Source organism: Moschus berezovskii, chromosome 6 (genome assembly GCF_049115385.1).
Source record: "Moschus berezovskii isolate FMDL1 chromosome 6, NW_MosBer_1.0, whole genome shotgun sequence".
Lineage (NCBI taxonomy): Eukaryota > Metazoa > Chordata > Mammalia > Artiodactyla > Moschidae > Moschus > Moschus berezovskii.
In genome coordinates this window covers 102,300,520-102,317,475 of record NC_142465.1, presented here as the reverse complement: position 1 = coordinate 102,317,475, position 16,956 = coordinate 102,300,520, and positions in this window count along the sequence as shown.

Here is a 16,956-nt window from a genome sequence, read left to right as displayed (position 1 = left end):
TGTCTCTTGCGTCTCCTACGTTGCAGGCAGATTCTTTTCCACTGCGCCATTGGACTATGATCACGTAAACCAGTCAAAACCCCTTTTTATTGTTTTATGAGGGAGTCTATCAGTTCCTGTTTCCCCAGGTTTTCTAGTACTCACCTGCATCTTCAAGATGGAGAGTTACAAGTTGGGAGCCTAACTGAGAACTTCTCTTGGCAGGTCTCTATAGAGGGGATGTCTAGCACTGAACTTTCAAATTCTGTTGGGGAGAGGGGGTGGTGGTGAAAATGGTGATGGGGAAGGACAGAGCTTGCCAACAAGCCACTGTGTCGTTTGCCTCTGCGTGTAATTTCTGAATTTTCTGGCTTTTCATTTATAAACCCTCCACCTGTGATTCACAGAGGTTTTAAGAGACCTTCTGAGTGCTGAAGGATTTCAAGAAGGCGAAGGCATGGGGAGAGAGAGGATGGGCCTCCGGTAAACCACACAAGGTTTGAATTCAGCTACCATGACTACAGCTACTGAGATTCCAAAGGATTCCTTAATGATCTTGGTAACTCTCCTTTTTCTAAGAATGAAATGATACATCTTTAAATATTACATAGATGGGAGATACCTGGCTTGGAGGAAAAGATAGCAAAGGCGAATTCTGGGACCCTGCATTTACTTGGGGCTGTGGGTGGAGAGGCAAGATGGACATGAGCTTTCTTTACTCACATCTAGCACACACCTTGGGTTTTCAGCTTTCAACAGGCACTGCTTGTTTTTTATGCATTTAAAAAAGTTCAGTATAGTGACTGAGTAAACACCGGGATATTGCTAAACAGTCTCGAGCCAAAAGTTTATTTGGGGAAACACAAGAAGAAATTATAATACATATAAACACATCAGAAAAACAGATACAAATCAATGTTGTTCACACTGCAATACTGGAAATGAAAACAACAATAAAAAATCATAGTGGTTATTGACTCATTAAATTATCTTACCAACCATTGTTACTGTACACAAACAGAGCATACAATTACATCTTTTATTGGCACTTGAGAATAGATCATCTGGAAATATAAGAATGAGAACAGACACAAAACATTCTCTAACATAAATCATACCAATGTTTTCTTAGGTCAGTCTCCTAAGGCAACAGAAATAAAAACAAAAATAAACAAACAGGACCTAATCAAACTAACAAGTGTTTGCACAGCAAAAGAAACCATAAACAAAACAAAAAGACAACCTATGGGATGGGAGAAAATATTTGTATTAATAAATGATGCAACCAACAAGGGCTTAATTTACAAAATATACAAGAAGCTCACACAATTCAACAACAAAAAAACAAACTGCCCGATTGAAAAATGGGCAGAAGACTTAAACAGACATTTATCCAAAGAAGATATACAGATGGTCAAAAAGCATGTGAAAGATGCTCAACTTTGCTAATTATTAGAGAAATGCAAATCAAAACTACAGCAAGGTACCACTTCACATGAGTCAGAATGACCATCATTAAGAAGTCTACAAATAACAAGTGCTGGAGAGGGTATAGCGAAAAGGGAACCCTCCTACACTGTTGGTGGGAATGTAAATTGGTACAGCCACTGTGGAGAACAGGGTGGAGGTTCCTCAAAAAATTAAAAATAGAGTTGCCATATGATCCAGCAATCCCATTCCTGGGCATACACCCAGACAAAACTATAATTTGAAAAGATACATGTACCCCTATGTTCATCACAGCACTGTTTACAATAGCCAAGACATGGAAACAACCTAAATGTCCATTGACAGATGAATGGATAAAGAAGATGTGGTATATATATACTACAAAATATTACTCACCCATCAAAAAGAATGAAATAATGCCATTTGCAGCAATACTAGCACTTATCATACTAAGTGAAGTATGTCAAAAAAAAGAAAGACAAATACCACATGGTCTCACTTAAATGTGAAGTCTAAAACACAATACAAATCAACATGTTATGAAACAAAAACAGATTCACAGATGTAGAGAATAGACTTGTGGTCACCAAGGAGGAGGGGAGGAGGGGAGGAAAGGATTGGGAGTTTGGGATTAGCAGAGGCAAGCTATTATATATAGGATGGAAAGCAACAAGGCCCTACTATACAACACAGGGAACTGTACTCAATGTCCTGTGACAAATCAAAATGGAAAAGAACATGAAAAAGAATATACAGCATAACTGTACAGAAGAAATTAACACAATATTGTAAAACTATACTTCAACAAAATTTTTTTTAAAAAAAGGATGAGAGTAGAGTAATGAAAGGAAGTTAGTGCTGTTAGTTTTTAAATTCTTTGATTTTATTTTTTAGAAGACTTTGTTTTACTAGAGCAACTTTAGGTGTATAACTTGAAGGGAGATGCAGACTTCCCATTTATTAGCACCCCACACATGCATAGCCTCCCCCATTATCCACACTGCTCACTGTAATGGCTCTTTCTCTCTCTTTTTTTAACCAGGAATGAACCTACCTTGACATACCATAATCACTCAGCATCCATACTTTACCTCAGGGTTCACTCTTGTTGGTGCACATCATACGAGCTTGGACAAATATATAATGACAGACAGCCATAATAACAATATCATATAGAATGCTTTTACTGCCTTAAAGCCACTAGATTTTTTAAAAATGTATTCTAAACCACATCAATGAATAGTACAGTGCTGAAATAGGTAGACAGTTCAGATATGAACCCAAGTGCAAATGAAATAACTTTATGATAAAGGGAGCATTCCAAATGAGTAGGGAAAATATTCAATAATCACCATTGGGATAAATGGTCAGTCTTTTAGAAAAATAATAAAAGCAGAGCTCCATTTTTCTCTGTACATCAAAAATAAATACAAGGTGGAGAAAAACATTTAAATATAAAAATGAAATTGTAAAAAGTACTAGAATAAAACAATGAAGTTTTGTATAATCTTGTCATGGAGAAAGCTTTTCCTAACTATGACATAAAATCCAGAAGTCATAAAGAAATGGTTAATAAATATGACTACTGAAAAATGAAATTAAAAATACAACCAACAAGGTCAAAGACAACAATCTGGGCAAAAAAATGATTAGCATATATGATATCAGCAATAATTTCTTGAATATACATATGGAGTTTTTAGAAATCTGAAGAAAAAGACCAACCACCTATAAAAGAATATGAACTGGTAGTTCAGAAAACAAAATATGAAAGCCCCACCACATACACAAGGAATATCCAATCTCATTGCTAATTCAGTAAGTGCAAATTAAGGTATCAACAAAATACCAATTTTTAATACATTGAGTTGGCAAAACTTTAAAAGTGTTGATAACAAACCTTGTTGTCTGGTGAGGAAACATACATGAAATGCAAATTTCTGGTGGAAATAAATTCTTTGTAACTCTTTCTGAGGAAACCTTGGCAGTAACCTGCCAAAATTCAAGGGTTTATATATTTAATCTAGAGGTTCTTCAACTAGGAGTCTGTCCTACAGATAACAGTCACACAAGAACAGAAAGATGTATAATCTTTCTGTGCATTTTTTTATTGTTTCAGTTCAGTTCAGTCGCTCAGTCATGTCTGACTCTTTGTGACCCCATGAATCACAGCACGCCAGGCCTCCCTGTCCATCACCAACATCAAACTCATGTTTAGCTAGTAAAAATAAAGAGTAAAACAAAAAGTAGATTCTGAAAGAAAGGAAAGAAAACCAAGACTGAAGGAAGGAGAGAGTTCCACATACAATGATAATGGAGTCATGTCCAGTACACATTGTTAATTGAAAATGTGCACAAGTGTCATCTAATACCATCTGTGTGAAAATGAGAGGGAGACACTTCTACTCTTTGTAGTATGTTCAACATCTCTGAAATGCTAGACAGTGGTTAACTCTAGAAAGTGTGTCTGGAAATTTTACTTTTTACCTCATAATCTTCTTTGCTGTTGGGATATTTTAACCATGGGCAAATACTAATTTTGAAATAAAAAGCTACTTTTTTCTTTTACTTTTACAAATGAAAAAGAGAAATTCCATCTGTTTGAGGAAAGTTTCTGTGGACAACACAGAGTTTTAGTTTTTCACCTCTCTTAAATATTTTCAACTCTATTGAATAAATGGAAGATTCTAAATTCAGTTTCTCTGTCTAGCATTCTGTCTGCCCATTCATTTCTTCCTGGTGATACACATCTGGTGTAATATATATATTACAAGTATGACATAATATAATAAAAGATTATAAAATATGAACTTTCCTAGTGGTCCAGTGGCTAAGACTCTGAATTTCCAATGCAGGGGACCCAAATTTGATCTAACTGGGAAGGGAACTAGATCCCACATGCCACAACTAAGAGTTTGCAAGCCGCAACTAAATATCCCTCATGCCACAACAAAGATCAAAGATCTTGTGCACAGCAAGTAAAACCTGGTGCAGCCAAATAAATAAATATTATAAAAAGAAAAAGTACAGGGGCTTCTCTGGTGGCTCAGTGGTAAAGAATCTGCCTGCCAGTGCAGGAGACATGGGTTAGATTCCTGATCTGGGAAAATCCTACAGGCTGCAGAGCAACAAGGCCCATGAACCACAACTACTGAGCCTGTGCTCTAGAGCCCGGGAACTGCAAATACTGAAGCCCATGTGCCGAGAGCCTGTGCTCCACAAGAAAAGCCACTGGAATGAAAAGTCCGTGTACTACAATGAAGAATAGTCCCCACTCGCTACAACTAGAGAGAAGCCTACACAGCAACAAAGACCCAGCACAGTCAAAAGTAAATAAAATCACTTTTTTTTATATCATAAAATAACAGATACTGAAGAGCTGCCAACTGCATGTGAAATAGTCAATTTCCCCCAGATTTGTCACTCTCCTGCTTAAACTCTCAGTGGCTCCTGTGCTAAATTGCTTTAGTCTTTGTGACCTCATGAACTGTAGCCCGCCAGGCTCCTCTGTCCGTGGGATTTTCCAGGCAAGAATACTGGAGTGGGTTGCCATGCTCTCCTCCAGGGGATCTTCCCCACCCAGAACCGGAGTCTCTTATGTCTCTGGTATTGGCAGGCAGCTTCTTTACCACTAGGACTTACTTGGTGGCTCGGATGGTAAAGCGTCTGCCTGCAATGCGGGAGACCTGGGTCCAAGCCCTGGGTCAGGAAGGTCTCCTGGAGAAGGAAATGGCAACCCACTCCAGTATTCTTGCTTGGAAAATCCCATGGACTGAGGAGCCTGGTGGACTACAGTCCATGGGGTCACAAAGAGTTGGATATGACTGAGTGACTTCACTTTCTTTACCACTAGCGCCACCTGGGAAGCCTCCCAGGCACCTTCAAATTAAATCTCTACTCCCAAGCTAGACATTCAATGTGCTTCATCATCTAGCTCCTGTATACATTTGGCCCAAGCTCTTGACACTGCCCAGCTCCTGAGGAGCCTGAATTACACTCAAACCAAATTATGTGTGGGTTCTCCATTGTAATTTCACATCATGATGCCTTTGAAAATGTATCTTTTCTTGCTTTATACTCATCCTTTAAGACCTGGCTCAGAAATGAGCTCTTCAGGAAAGACACCCCCTAGATCCCCTCTATATTTTATGTGTACCTTTATTATCACACTTAACACACTATCCTGCACATACGTAGAGAATCCCCCATCAGCATGTAAGCCTCGTGAATCTTGGTGTGTCTAGCATACAGCACAAGGCCTGATGAGAAGGAGCTGCTCAATGTGTTTTTAAATGAATGGATGGATTTATAAAACATGGATGGTCCAGTGGTTAAGACTTTAACCTTCCAGTGCAGGGGATATGGGTGCGATCCCTGGTCAGGGAGTTAAGATTCCACAGACCAAAAGAAACACTGAAATATAAAACAGAAGCAGTATTTTAACAAATTCAATAAAGACTTTAAAAAATAAAATGCCTTAAAAAAATAAATCAGTTATCTTCTGGATGCAGTCTGCATCTCTCTTGGCTGCCATCTCCCCCTTACCTCAGTTCCAAAGCAACAGGCCTCCCCAAGGCATTATAGTGAGGTTCTCATAACAATGACTAGACTGTCAACCATGCTGCCAGTGGGGAAAGGGTCACTTAAAAATGCACCAAGTCATCCTGTATGTATCATCTCCCTAGAGAAGGCAATGGCAACCCACTCCAGTATTCTTGCCTGGAAAATCCCATGGACAGAGGAGCCTGGTGGGCTGTAGTTCATGGGGTCACAAAGAGTTGGATACCACTGAGCACATGTATCATTTAAATCTTGACAGTGTACATGTAGGCAGATGCCTGAGTTTTTCTTCCTTACCATAGTTAGCCTCTCTCCAAACAAGCTCAGATAGCAACCTGCTTTGTTTGGCAAATTGATGAATGGGGACATGATTCAATATGCCCAGTTGTATGACATAGCCAATAGCATTGCCATTTTGTTTATGAGGTGTTGGGTAAAAATACCCAGGAATTTACTTCCAGTGGAGGGACCACCTGTTAGCTGGAAACATTCAAGAGGGAAATCTGGGCAGGCAGCTCCCTTGAGAAGTTCCATCACCAGCCTCATGCCCCCTCTCCACCCCCAACCCTGCCCCCAACAAACTGCCTCTTCAAAGCTTGGCAATGTGGGTACCTTAGCACTTTGATTGCCTGAGTTGCTCTGCCGGCACCTAGAGAGATGCCCAGTTAGCTCTTCTCCAACCTGAAGGAGGGCAGAACTGGACTGGCTGTCAAGTGCTGCTTCGGTGGCCAGGAGAGAAGTGGAACTTGATGTAGGGGTAGAAACTAGGGAGAAAAGAAGTGTGAATGAGAGAAGGGATGGAAGGTGGGGAGGAAACGCAACTGTTGGGCAGAAAACTCGGCCTGTGCAGCCGGGGCCACTCCCACCTTACCTCCAGGCCTCTGTGGTGGATATGCGGGAGGGCTGGAAGGCTAGGGGTTACTATGAAGGAGGTGTGACCTGGTCTGGAAGCTGTGATCGGGCAGGAATGGAGCCGCCTGTATTTGAGTCTTACCTGCAGCAGCCAGAACAAAGCTGATCAACAGACACCTTCCGAGCTGAGCAGGAAAGCAGACAATCGGAGGGCAACACAGCAGAAGGCCTGGAGTTTGCCAAGACAAAACAAACCGGAAAAAATCCTACAGGTATAGGGAAAGGATAACTCCTCAGGACTCGCGGTCTGAAAACATGAACCAGCAAGCACAACAGAACACCAGGCAAGAACCGTGTGAGAAAGGGGAAAGGGTAGGGTGAGGCGCAGAGGAGATGCTCAGAGTCCAAGCTGAGGCCAGGGTGCCAGACACCGCGGCAAAGGATGGACATTTCGCGCACAACCCCTCACGGTGTGTGCGTCTGCCCAGGCAAGGCCATCTTGAGTGTGGCAGGCTGGTCTGAGGAAGGCAGCGTCACTTAGTGTTGGGGTCCTTTAATGGACCGGGACCTGTTGGTCCAGAGACGACGATAAGAAAGTGAAAGAGAGAAAGAGGCTGATATTCCCTAGTTTATGCAGAAAACCAGTAAAGTCCTTGGCACAGGACTTGCGTCTGCCACGAAGGCACAGGGCACCTTCTTGAGAGAGTCTTAGAAGCCCGGGCAGGAAAGTGGGCAAGACGGGTCTCTACGCTCTAAGGAATCAGCGGAGGAGAGAGAAAGAGAGAGAGAGAGAAAGAAAGACACGGGGACCCAAGCTCTGATGGAGCAAAGGTACTTCAATGATTTCTCTGTGAGTATATAAAGACTGTGGTACAAGAAATTTCTTTCAACGATGGTAAAGATCAGAAAACCAAACGTACAGTAACCATTACCAAGGGAACCAGGGGTTAATAATGGTCACAAGGTCAGGAGACAATCCTTATCTCAAGAAAGAGGATCGAGACTAAGCAGTTTTGTTATAAAGAGAATGTTTACTAGAGGAGATCCAAGCCTGTCTCACACAATGACCCCAGTTCCTGGGAGCAGCTTGCTCACTCGCTTGAAAAGAAACAAAGGACTTGTGAGAAACGGCACGCAGGAATCCTCCCGTTAAACATTCCCGACAACTTAGGACAAAAAATACTTTCTCTTCTGTAGAGAAACATCTAGAGGTGAGAGCTGAAATATAAAGTAAATCTGTAAAATCTGAAATGACATGCATGGACTACTGGTAACAAGTGGCAGGAGGGGGGTTGCTGTTCACGCCTTGACTCTCGTAGCTGTGAGGACAGCAGGAGTGTCAGGAGAGGGGCGGCACCAAACTCTTTTCAGATTCTCCCATGCCTACACTGCACTCTACTTCATTTTGTGTTTGTGGTTTTTTGTTTTGTGTTGGCTGTGCCAAGTGGCATGCTGAACCTTGGTTCCCTGAACAGGGATCGAACCTGTGTCCCTTGCATTGGGAGCGAAGAGTCTTAACCACTGGACCGCCAGGGAAGTTCCTATACCATACTCTAAAATGAGTCCTGTAACAAAATTAGCCAGTCATGCAACCAATGGTGTGACTCAAGCCCAGAATCACCATGGCTTTTTTTTTTTTTTTTAACAAAATAAGGATCAAAGGATGTCCTTTGAAATTCGAGATATACTTATAGTACATATTTTAGAAGAATTATTTCACACAGCAAGCAGAAAGAAAGTCTTTAATGACTCAAGACATATTTATGAATGACAGAGATGGAAATGGCTACTCAGCAGAATGATGCTAATTTTTAAGGACAGTGATTCTATTCTACCAAAGGACTGCAATTGGGGGACAGGAACACCATTAGCACGTCAGTCAGCTTCCATGTGGCAATCCTTTAATTTCTATAAGACAAATTTCATGAAAATAGTTTTGGAAACCAAGTGGTATTATTACTACTAATATTTTATATGTATATTTAAAATATTTTTATTTTCTTGGTTATATTTATTTAATTATTTGGCTGCACTGGGTCTTAGTTGCTACATGTGAACTCTTTATTTGCAGCAGGTGGGATCTAGTTCCCTGACCAGGGATTGGAATCCATGCACCCTGCATTGGGAGCTCAAAGTCTTAGCCACTGGACCATCAGGGAAGTCCCCTAACATTCTCACAAAATTAGGTGCTGTCCCATTCAAGTAACACTGTAATGACCAAAGAAGATTGACATTAACCATATTCAGGCTAAAATGTTTTTGGAAACAACCCTATGCACAAGTGAAAAGGTTTAAAGATATATCCTGGAATGGAAGACTTCTTGTGCAGATAAGGAAGGCTTTAAAGGAATTGAAAGTACGCTGTAAAAAATTCTTCAACATGTAAATGAGTCAAAAATAAATGAAGATGCATGATGCTAAGTTGCTTCAGTCCTGTCTGACTCTTTGGGACCCCATGGACTGTAGCCCACCAGACTCCTCTGTCCATGGGATTCTCCAGGCAAGAACACTGGAGTGGGTTGCCATGCCCCCGTCCAGGGGATCTTCCTGACCCAGGGATCAAACCTGCATCTCTTGGGTCTCCTGCTTTGGCAGGTAGGTTCTTTACCACTAGTGCCACCTGTGAAGCCCAAATGAATATATGTGATACCAAATAGAAAAATTACAATATCTGTAATATTAGAAAGAGTCAATGACAGAAAGAGTCAAAGATATTTACTTCCAGCAGTAGATAACACCAAGAGACAGGAAATATTAATACTTAAATCCTCATAAATAGTTTGTGGCTTTTAAAAACATCTGGAGGGCCATAAGTAAGTCTGGAGGCTTCCCTAGTGGTCCAGCGTGCAATACAAGGGACACTGGTTTGATCACTTGTCGGGGAAGATCCCACATGCTGCGGGGCAACTAAGCTCGTGGGCCACAACTACTGAGCCTGCACTGTAAAGCCTGTGCTCTGCAACAAGAGAAGCCAGTGAAATGAGAAGCTCGCATTCTACAGAATAACCCCTGCTCGCCAGAGAAAGCCTGCACGCAGCAATGAAGATCCAGCACAGCCAACAAGAAATAAATTATTTTGAAATTCTATTTTTTTTAAAGTAAGTCTGATAGGGCCCCAGGGGTAAATTTGATTGCTTTTTTTTTCTCTTAGAAACGGAGAAAACTGAAGCAAAATTTGGAGGAGTTAAGTCACTTCGTAAAATAAGAAATGGGTCCCCTGCTGTCCTTCTGAAGTCACAGGTACCAAAACCAAGCTTCCTTACGGATTAGCTAGGATTCCAATCTTTTGTTCCTTAAAAATGCAAGACCTGGAAGAGAAGCCCTGTCAGATTTCCACTCAGCAAACAACTCGGGGTTTACTAAAACTTACGCTGGAAACAACCTCAAAAGTGAACTTTGATGGAAGTTGCTTTAAAAAAAAAAATGTTTCTAAGCAAAAACGCAGGTTGAGTTTTGTTTTGTTTTTTACTTACTCTATCCCAAGTGCCATGGTAAGTTTAAGCATCTTCAGGTTTGAGTCAGTAGAATAAAATGTGCTTGTCTTATGTGTGTCTGTTGGGTAAACCCTCAGGAGATTTGTGAGAGAAGGTACCTAGTCATTAACTGCTGGCTCTTCATCTGTCTCTGTCCTAACCTCCACAGGCATCCAGGGTCTACTTGGCTGCTCTTTAAAAGCTCAAAGCCATAGCACAGCAATCAGATCTACCCAGATGCCTCCCCTTCTTAGAATGCCTATCCTTCAAAACTGTATACATATTCCTCTTTTCTCCCAAACCTAAACCTAATCTTTAGGTAGCAAGTATGAGGCCAAAAAAAAAAAAAAAAAAAGCAGCAGCACATTCATACTAAAGTGTCAATGACTAATAGTGATGCTTAGCAAGTAATCTCTTAGAAGGGGTAGCTTACTCTTAAAGATCCGCTTATTGGCCAAATAAGTGTATTTTCCATTTTTTTCTGCAAACATCAGTTCAGTTCAGTCATTCAGTCGTGACCGACTCTTTGCAAACATGGGCACACTTTATTCTTTCCTGCGCGAGAGTTTTATAAGACTTATTTTCAGTAGAAACGGTAGTTGGGACGATATTGAGAAAAGTTGTTGAGTTGGAGGTGACAGTTTCAGTATGCTGGTGAAGGGGAAGAGGTAAGGGAAAGTTTGAGCAGGGAAGGTTTTGGTTCCTTGAGCTTCATTTTCTCTTCCTTATTTTTATGCTGATCAGAGCTTTTTTTCCTTCCTCATCAACAGACTTTTTAGTCCTTCTTGGCCTTATTTCTTTTGCTCCTGCTAACAAGCTAGAAGCTGAATTACGTATTCATTCTGAAAATGTTCCTTTAGGCTCTTACTTCTGGACTTTCTAGCCAGTGCAGAGAGTAAGTAGGTACTGTGCTGTATGCAAATGTAGGCATATTTGTCCGTGTGGGCAAAAGGTGGGGGCCATTTCGCAAAATGCCTTTAGAACAAAACCAAACTTTTGAGATGGAATATTTTATAGCTTCATGACAATAAAGTCAAACTTTTCAGAAACAAAAAGCACAGAGGAATACTTATCTACAAAATACATTGGGGGAAAAGAAAACCACACACCAAACAAAACAGAGGACTAATATTTCAACAGTGAGTTCACCTCAAGCATTTCATGAATTTCACATGACCCACCCACTTTTTCTCTGTACCTCTGAAGATTACCATATCAGCGGCAATAACACTCTGTTGTTCCAGTGCCAGATTTACATATCAACGTAGCCATGGCATTCCTGAATGCAGAATATCGTACTGTTACCCTTGTTTGTGGTTTCTAAATAAGGTTAATTTTTGTTCCTTTACCCTCCTCACTTAATCTCATGCCACCCCCTGCCTCTCTTCAATCAGTGGTTTGTTTTTTTTTCCTTTGAATAGTTTTCCTCCTTTTCTTTCTGGGTCTCTGTGTCATGTTTGGGACTATCCACAAATTCACCATATAACTCTGCTGCGTTTTGAAAATCTTGATCACTCAGCCACAGACAAACAACTCTTTGAAAAGACAGGCCAGGGACAGAGAAGTAATGACGGGTCACTTCTGGGGTGACTCCAGGATACCTACTTCCCCAAATGTATGGTGTGTGTTAAGGTGGGTCAGAGGTTACCATGGTAGATTTCACAGCCACCTTTGCTTCTTTCTTGGCAGGTTTTGTTGTTCATTATTGCTATTTCTAGATTGGAAATGGGTCTAGCACCAATTTGCGTGGCAGAATTGAAGCAACCAATTTTTATTTCCATTGAATGTTAGGAAAGGGATGGAGAATTTTTAAATTCTTAGACTCATGTGTCAAGCTTAATGGAAAGCCAGTTGGAGGCCAACAAGCTATTTTAATGAGCTTCCTTTCTCTCTGATGTTCCCCAGGGGCTATGTGCCAAGCAGGCCCATGTGGCCCAGGGAGTAACAAGATCATCTTGGCTCTGTTTGGACACCTGTGCTCTTCTAGCCAAGCAGTCAGGGGAACAGAAGAAAGAGAGAGATGAGGGCACGGAAGGCACGCAGATCGAGTGGGAGTGGGTGTGTGCCATGATGCTTAGGAATTCACTACAAGGAACTCCCCAGCAGCAGCAGAGAGGATACACCACAGGCCATCAGTGCCTCTATGTGGACTGTCTGATGGGCTTCCCTGATGACTCAGCTGGTAAAAAATCTGCCTACAATGCAGGAGACCTAGGTTTGATCCCTGGGTTGGGAAGATCCCCTAGAGAAGGGAAGTATTCTGGCCTGTATTCTGGCTTGGAGAATTCTATGGACTGTGTAGTCCATGGGGTCACAAAGAGTCAGACACGACTGAGTGACTTTCACTTTCACTTTTCTGAGAGTACATGAGAAGCCTTGCAGTGTGTGTGCTGGGGAGGGAGAGATGGGGAGGGCAGGGAGGAGAAGATTATATGCATGTTTTAAAGGAATTGTATGCTAAACAGGTTCCCTTTGAGAAGGCAATATAGGACAAAAAGATTGCAAAGCAAAGCATGGAGCCAAAATATGCCCAGGACCCTGAGATTAGAGTCTTCATCTAAACTTCCTCCCACTCCTTAAAAAAAAAAAGTGTTCAGTTCACTTTTCCTTGCCTCTGAATCAGCCTGATGCTTGGCTCTCCCAACCCACTCTGAACAACTTAACACAGAGACGTGAAACTTGGTCTGGCCCGTTCAGTGCTTGTTCCTAGTCTCCTGTGTGTGTGACTTTCTCCTTCCTGGATTATAGACTCCTTGAGGATTAAAATGTACAGAAGCAAATACTTTCTTTCGTCCTTCTTCACCTCTTTGTTACCAATTCTGGGTATTTCTCAGCAAATGATTAACATATTTTAACACAGCACTCCTTCATAAGATTTTATTCCCTTTGTTGTTCAGTAGCTCAGTCATGTCCAACTCTTTGCGACCCCATGGACTGCAGCATGCCAGGCTTCCCTGTCCCTTACCATCTCCCAGAGTTAGATCACGTTCGTGTCCACTGAATCAGTGATGCCATCCAACCATCTCATCTTCTGTTGCCCTCTTCTGCCTTCCGTCTTTCCCACCATCAGGGTCTCTTCCAATGAGTTGGCTGTTCACATTAGGTGGCCAATAGTATTATTCTCTTTACCAAGTCTTATCTTATGATACAACTCAGAGTTTTTTTAAAGATTTTTTTGATGTGGACCTTTTTTTCATCTTTATTCTTTTTTAAAAATAATTAATTTTAAACTGAAGGATAATTACAGTATTGTGTTGGTTTCTGCCAAACATTAATATGGATCAGCCATAGGTATTCACATCCGCTCTCTCTTGAGCCTCCTCCCACCTCCAACCCTATCCCACACTTCTAGGTTGTTACAGAGCCCCAGTTTGAGTTCCCTGCATGCTAAGTCACCTCAGTTGTGTTCGACTCTTTGTGACCCCATGAATTGTAGTCCACCAGGCTACAGACTCTGTCCACGGAATTCTCCAGCCAAGAATACTGGAGTGGGCTGCCATTTCCTTCTCCATGAGTTCCCTGAGTCATAGAGCAAATTCCCGATGTGGACCACTTTTACTGAATTTGTTACACTATTGCTCCTGTTTTAAGTTCTGGTGTTTTGGACCTCAAGGCATGCGGGATCCTAGCTTCCCAACCAGAGATCGAACCACATTCCCTGCACTGGAAGGTGCAGTCTTAACCACTGGACTGCCAGGGAAGTCTCCTGAGATTTGTTTTTATACATTTTTAGTAAATAATTTAACATATTTCCACACTTTCTAAAGTGTGTTGATAGTTTTTTAAAATTTAAAGTCCTATTCTAACTGTGTAACATTTCAAACATACAGAAACATGAAGGAAACAATACACCATACCTCCACCAAGAGATTTCATATATTTGCTCCATCTCTTTGAAAGTTGTATCTGGGGACTTCCCTGGTGGTCCAATGGCTAAGACTCCACGTTCCCAATGCAGGGGGCCCACGTTCGATCCCTGGTTGGGGAAATATCGACCACATACTGCAACTAAGACCTGGCATAGCCCAAAAAAAAAAAGTTAAATATGCAACTAACCACTCCAAGACCTTCTCCATCTAGTTCCTCTCTCCCTCCCTAGAGAAAATCAACTCTCCTGAATCTGGTGTACACACCACTTCCCTGGGAGTGTTCAAATTTCCACCACCTGGCTCAAAAGGTCTTTAGTCCTCGTTCCTGAGGGGCTGGCGATTGTCAGCAGGGATGCAGGGAGAGTGACAAAGGACTAACCTGGAGGAATGGCAGCTCCACTCCAAAAAGGGGGCTTAGCAGGGCAAGGGGGTAGCTGGGGACGAGGACTGAGGCCTCACTGGGCACTGAAGAGGAGGCTAGAAGGAGGTGCAAAGGGACTCAGACCAAAGGGGTAGTAGGTGAGGGAAGAGGAGAGTCTGCAGGAGCACAGGCTTGCGTTCCCTAATTGTCAGAGAGGATGTGGCTGCAGTCTCTGAGACTACCTGGAATACTGTCTGCAGGTGACGGACGACCCCTGGCTGGGCAGACCTCACCTCATAACCCCATGGACTGCAGCATGCTGGGCAACCCCACGTCATGACCTGTTAGGTGGCATTTACTTTTGAGGAACTGACCTGCTTTAGTTCCTCTGAAGCATTACATGGATTTGATAGAGATGATTCTGCTTTTCTGTTCTTCTTCCTCAATTTGAAGTTGTCAGATAAAATAGAAGACACTTTCTCACAGACTTTGAGTAAGAACTTATGGTTACGGTGGGCGGGGGTGGGGGGGGATAGTTAGGGAGTTGGGGATGGACATGGACACACTGCTTTATTTAAAGTGGATAACAGAGACCTGCTGTAGAGCACAGGGAACTCTGCTCAATGTTATGTGGCAGCCTGGATGGGAGGGGAGTTTGGAACAGAATGGACACAAGTATATGTACGGCTGAGTCCCTTTGCTGTGCATCTAAAACTAGTTCACATCATTGTTAATCGGCTATACTCCAATACAAAAGAAAAAGTTAAAAAAAAAAGACACCCAGTTGAGTCTGTCTTTCACATAAGCAAAGAATACTTTTTTAAAGTAAAAGTGTATCTCAAATATTGCATGGTCATACTTATACTAAACAGGTATTTATCTGAAATTCAGATGTGAGTGTCCTACAGGACACTTTATTTATTGCTAAATTTGGTAACTCTACCTCAATTTGAATATACAGTATTTTAATTCTAGTTTTTCTGAATACAAATTTCTTCTCTTCTTTGATCAGATCCATATTGAGTGCCGGTATTACAGTAAAATTAAATACCAAGCACAGTTCTTGAATTGTATTTAATGTCATTTTCTCATGAATCCTATGAAATAGTAATTGTTTTCTGGGAAGTTGGATCAGAGAAGCAGAGTCAGGGAGGTGAAGAAAGAGTGTGAGCCCAAGTAAAGGGAGAAGGCAGCATTAGTGACAGCCTTAGATCTGGCATTCTGCTGTTATTGAGAGTACTTTTAATAAAGAATGCTGTGAAATCCTGCTTGTTTCAAGATATTGTATCTAAGCAGCAAACATCAGGCTGGAGAAGGAAATGGCAACCCACTCCACTACTCTTGCCTGGAAAATCCCATGGATGGAGGAGCCTAGTAGGCTACAGTCCATGGGGTCGTGAAGAGTCGGACATGACTGAGCGACTTCACTTTCACTTTCATGCACTGGAGAAGGAAATGGCAACCCACTCCAGTATTCTTGCCTGGAGAATCCCAGGGATGGGGAGCCTGGTGGGCTGCCGTCTATGGGGTCGCACAGAGTCGGACACGACTGAAGCGACTTAGCAGCAGCAGTAGCACCAGGACTTGGAAAAGCACTTGGTATCAGTCTGAAGAGACAGTCAAAGGACTCTTCAGAACAACATTAATGAAGACACCACCTTTGTCAAGTTCTCAATGGCCTAATACAGTTCAAAACAATCCCACTGACTTTAATAAAAGTGGACAACGCCAAAACATTCTTCCTTATTTATTATTGAGATGAAATTATCATACCATGATATTCACTTAAAGTATACAATTCAATAGTTTTTAGTATAGTCAGAGTTGTGCTGCTGTTGCTGCTGCTAAGTCGCTTCAGTCGTGTCCGACTCTGTGCGACCCCATAGACGGCAGCCCACCAGGCTCCTCCATCCCTGGGATTCTCCAGGCAAGAACACTGGAGTGGTTGCCATTTGCCTTCTCCAATGCATGAAAGTGAAAAGTGAAAGTGAAGTCACTCAGTCGTGTCCGACTCTTCCCGACCCCATGGACTGCAGCCTACCAGGCTCCTCCGTCCATGGGAGTTTCCAGGCAAGAGTACTGGAGGGGGTTGCCATTGCCTTCTCCGAGTTGTGCAGCTATCACTAAATCAATTTTAGAACAGTTTCACCACCTCAAAAGAAACCCAGTACCCATCAATACGCACCATTTTTGGCCCCCAACCTCCACCTCCACTATATTCCTCAACCCCAACCCCTGCCAACCACTCACCAACTTTTTGCTTCTTTAAAGGTACCCATTCTGAACAGTTCATTTAAACGGAATCCACCATTTGACCTTTTGTATCCCGCTTCTTTAACTCTTAAATGTATTTTCAAGGCTCATCCACATTGCAGCAGGTATCAGAACCTCATTTATCATGAATATTCCTTTT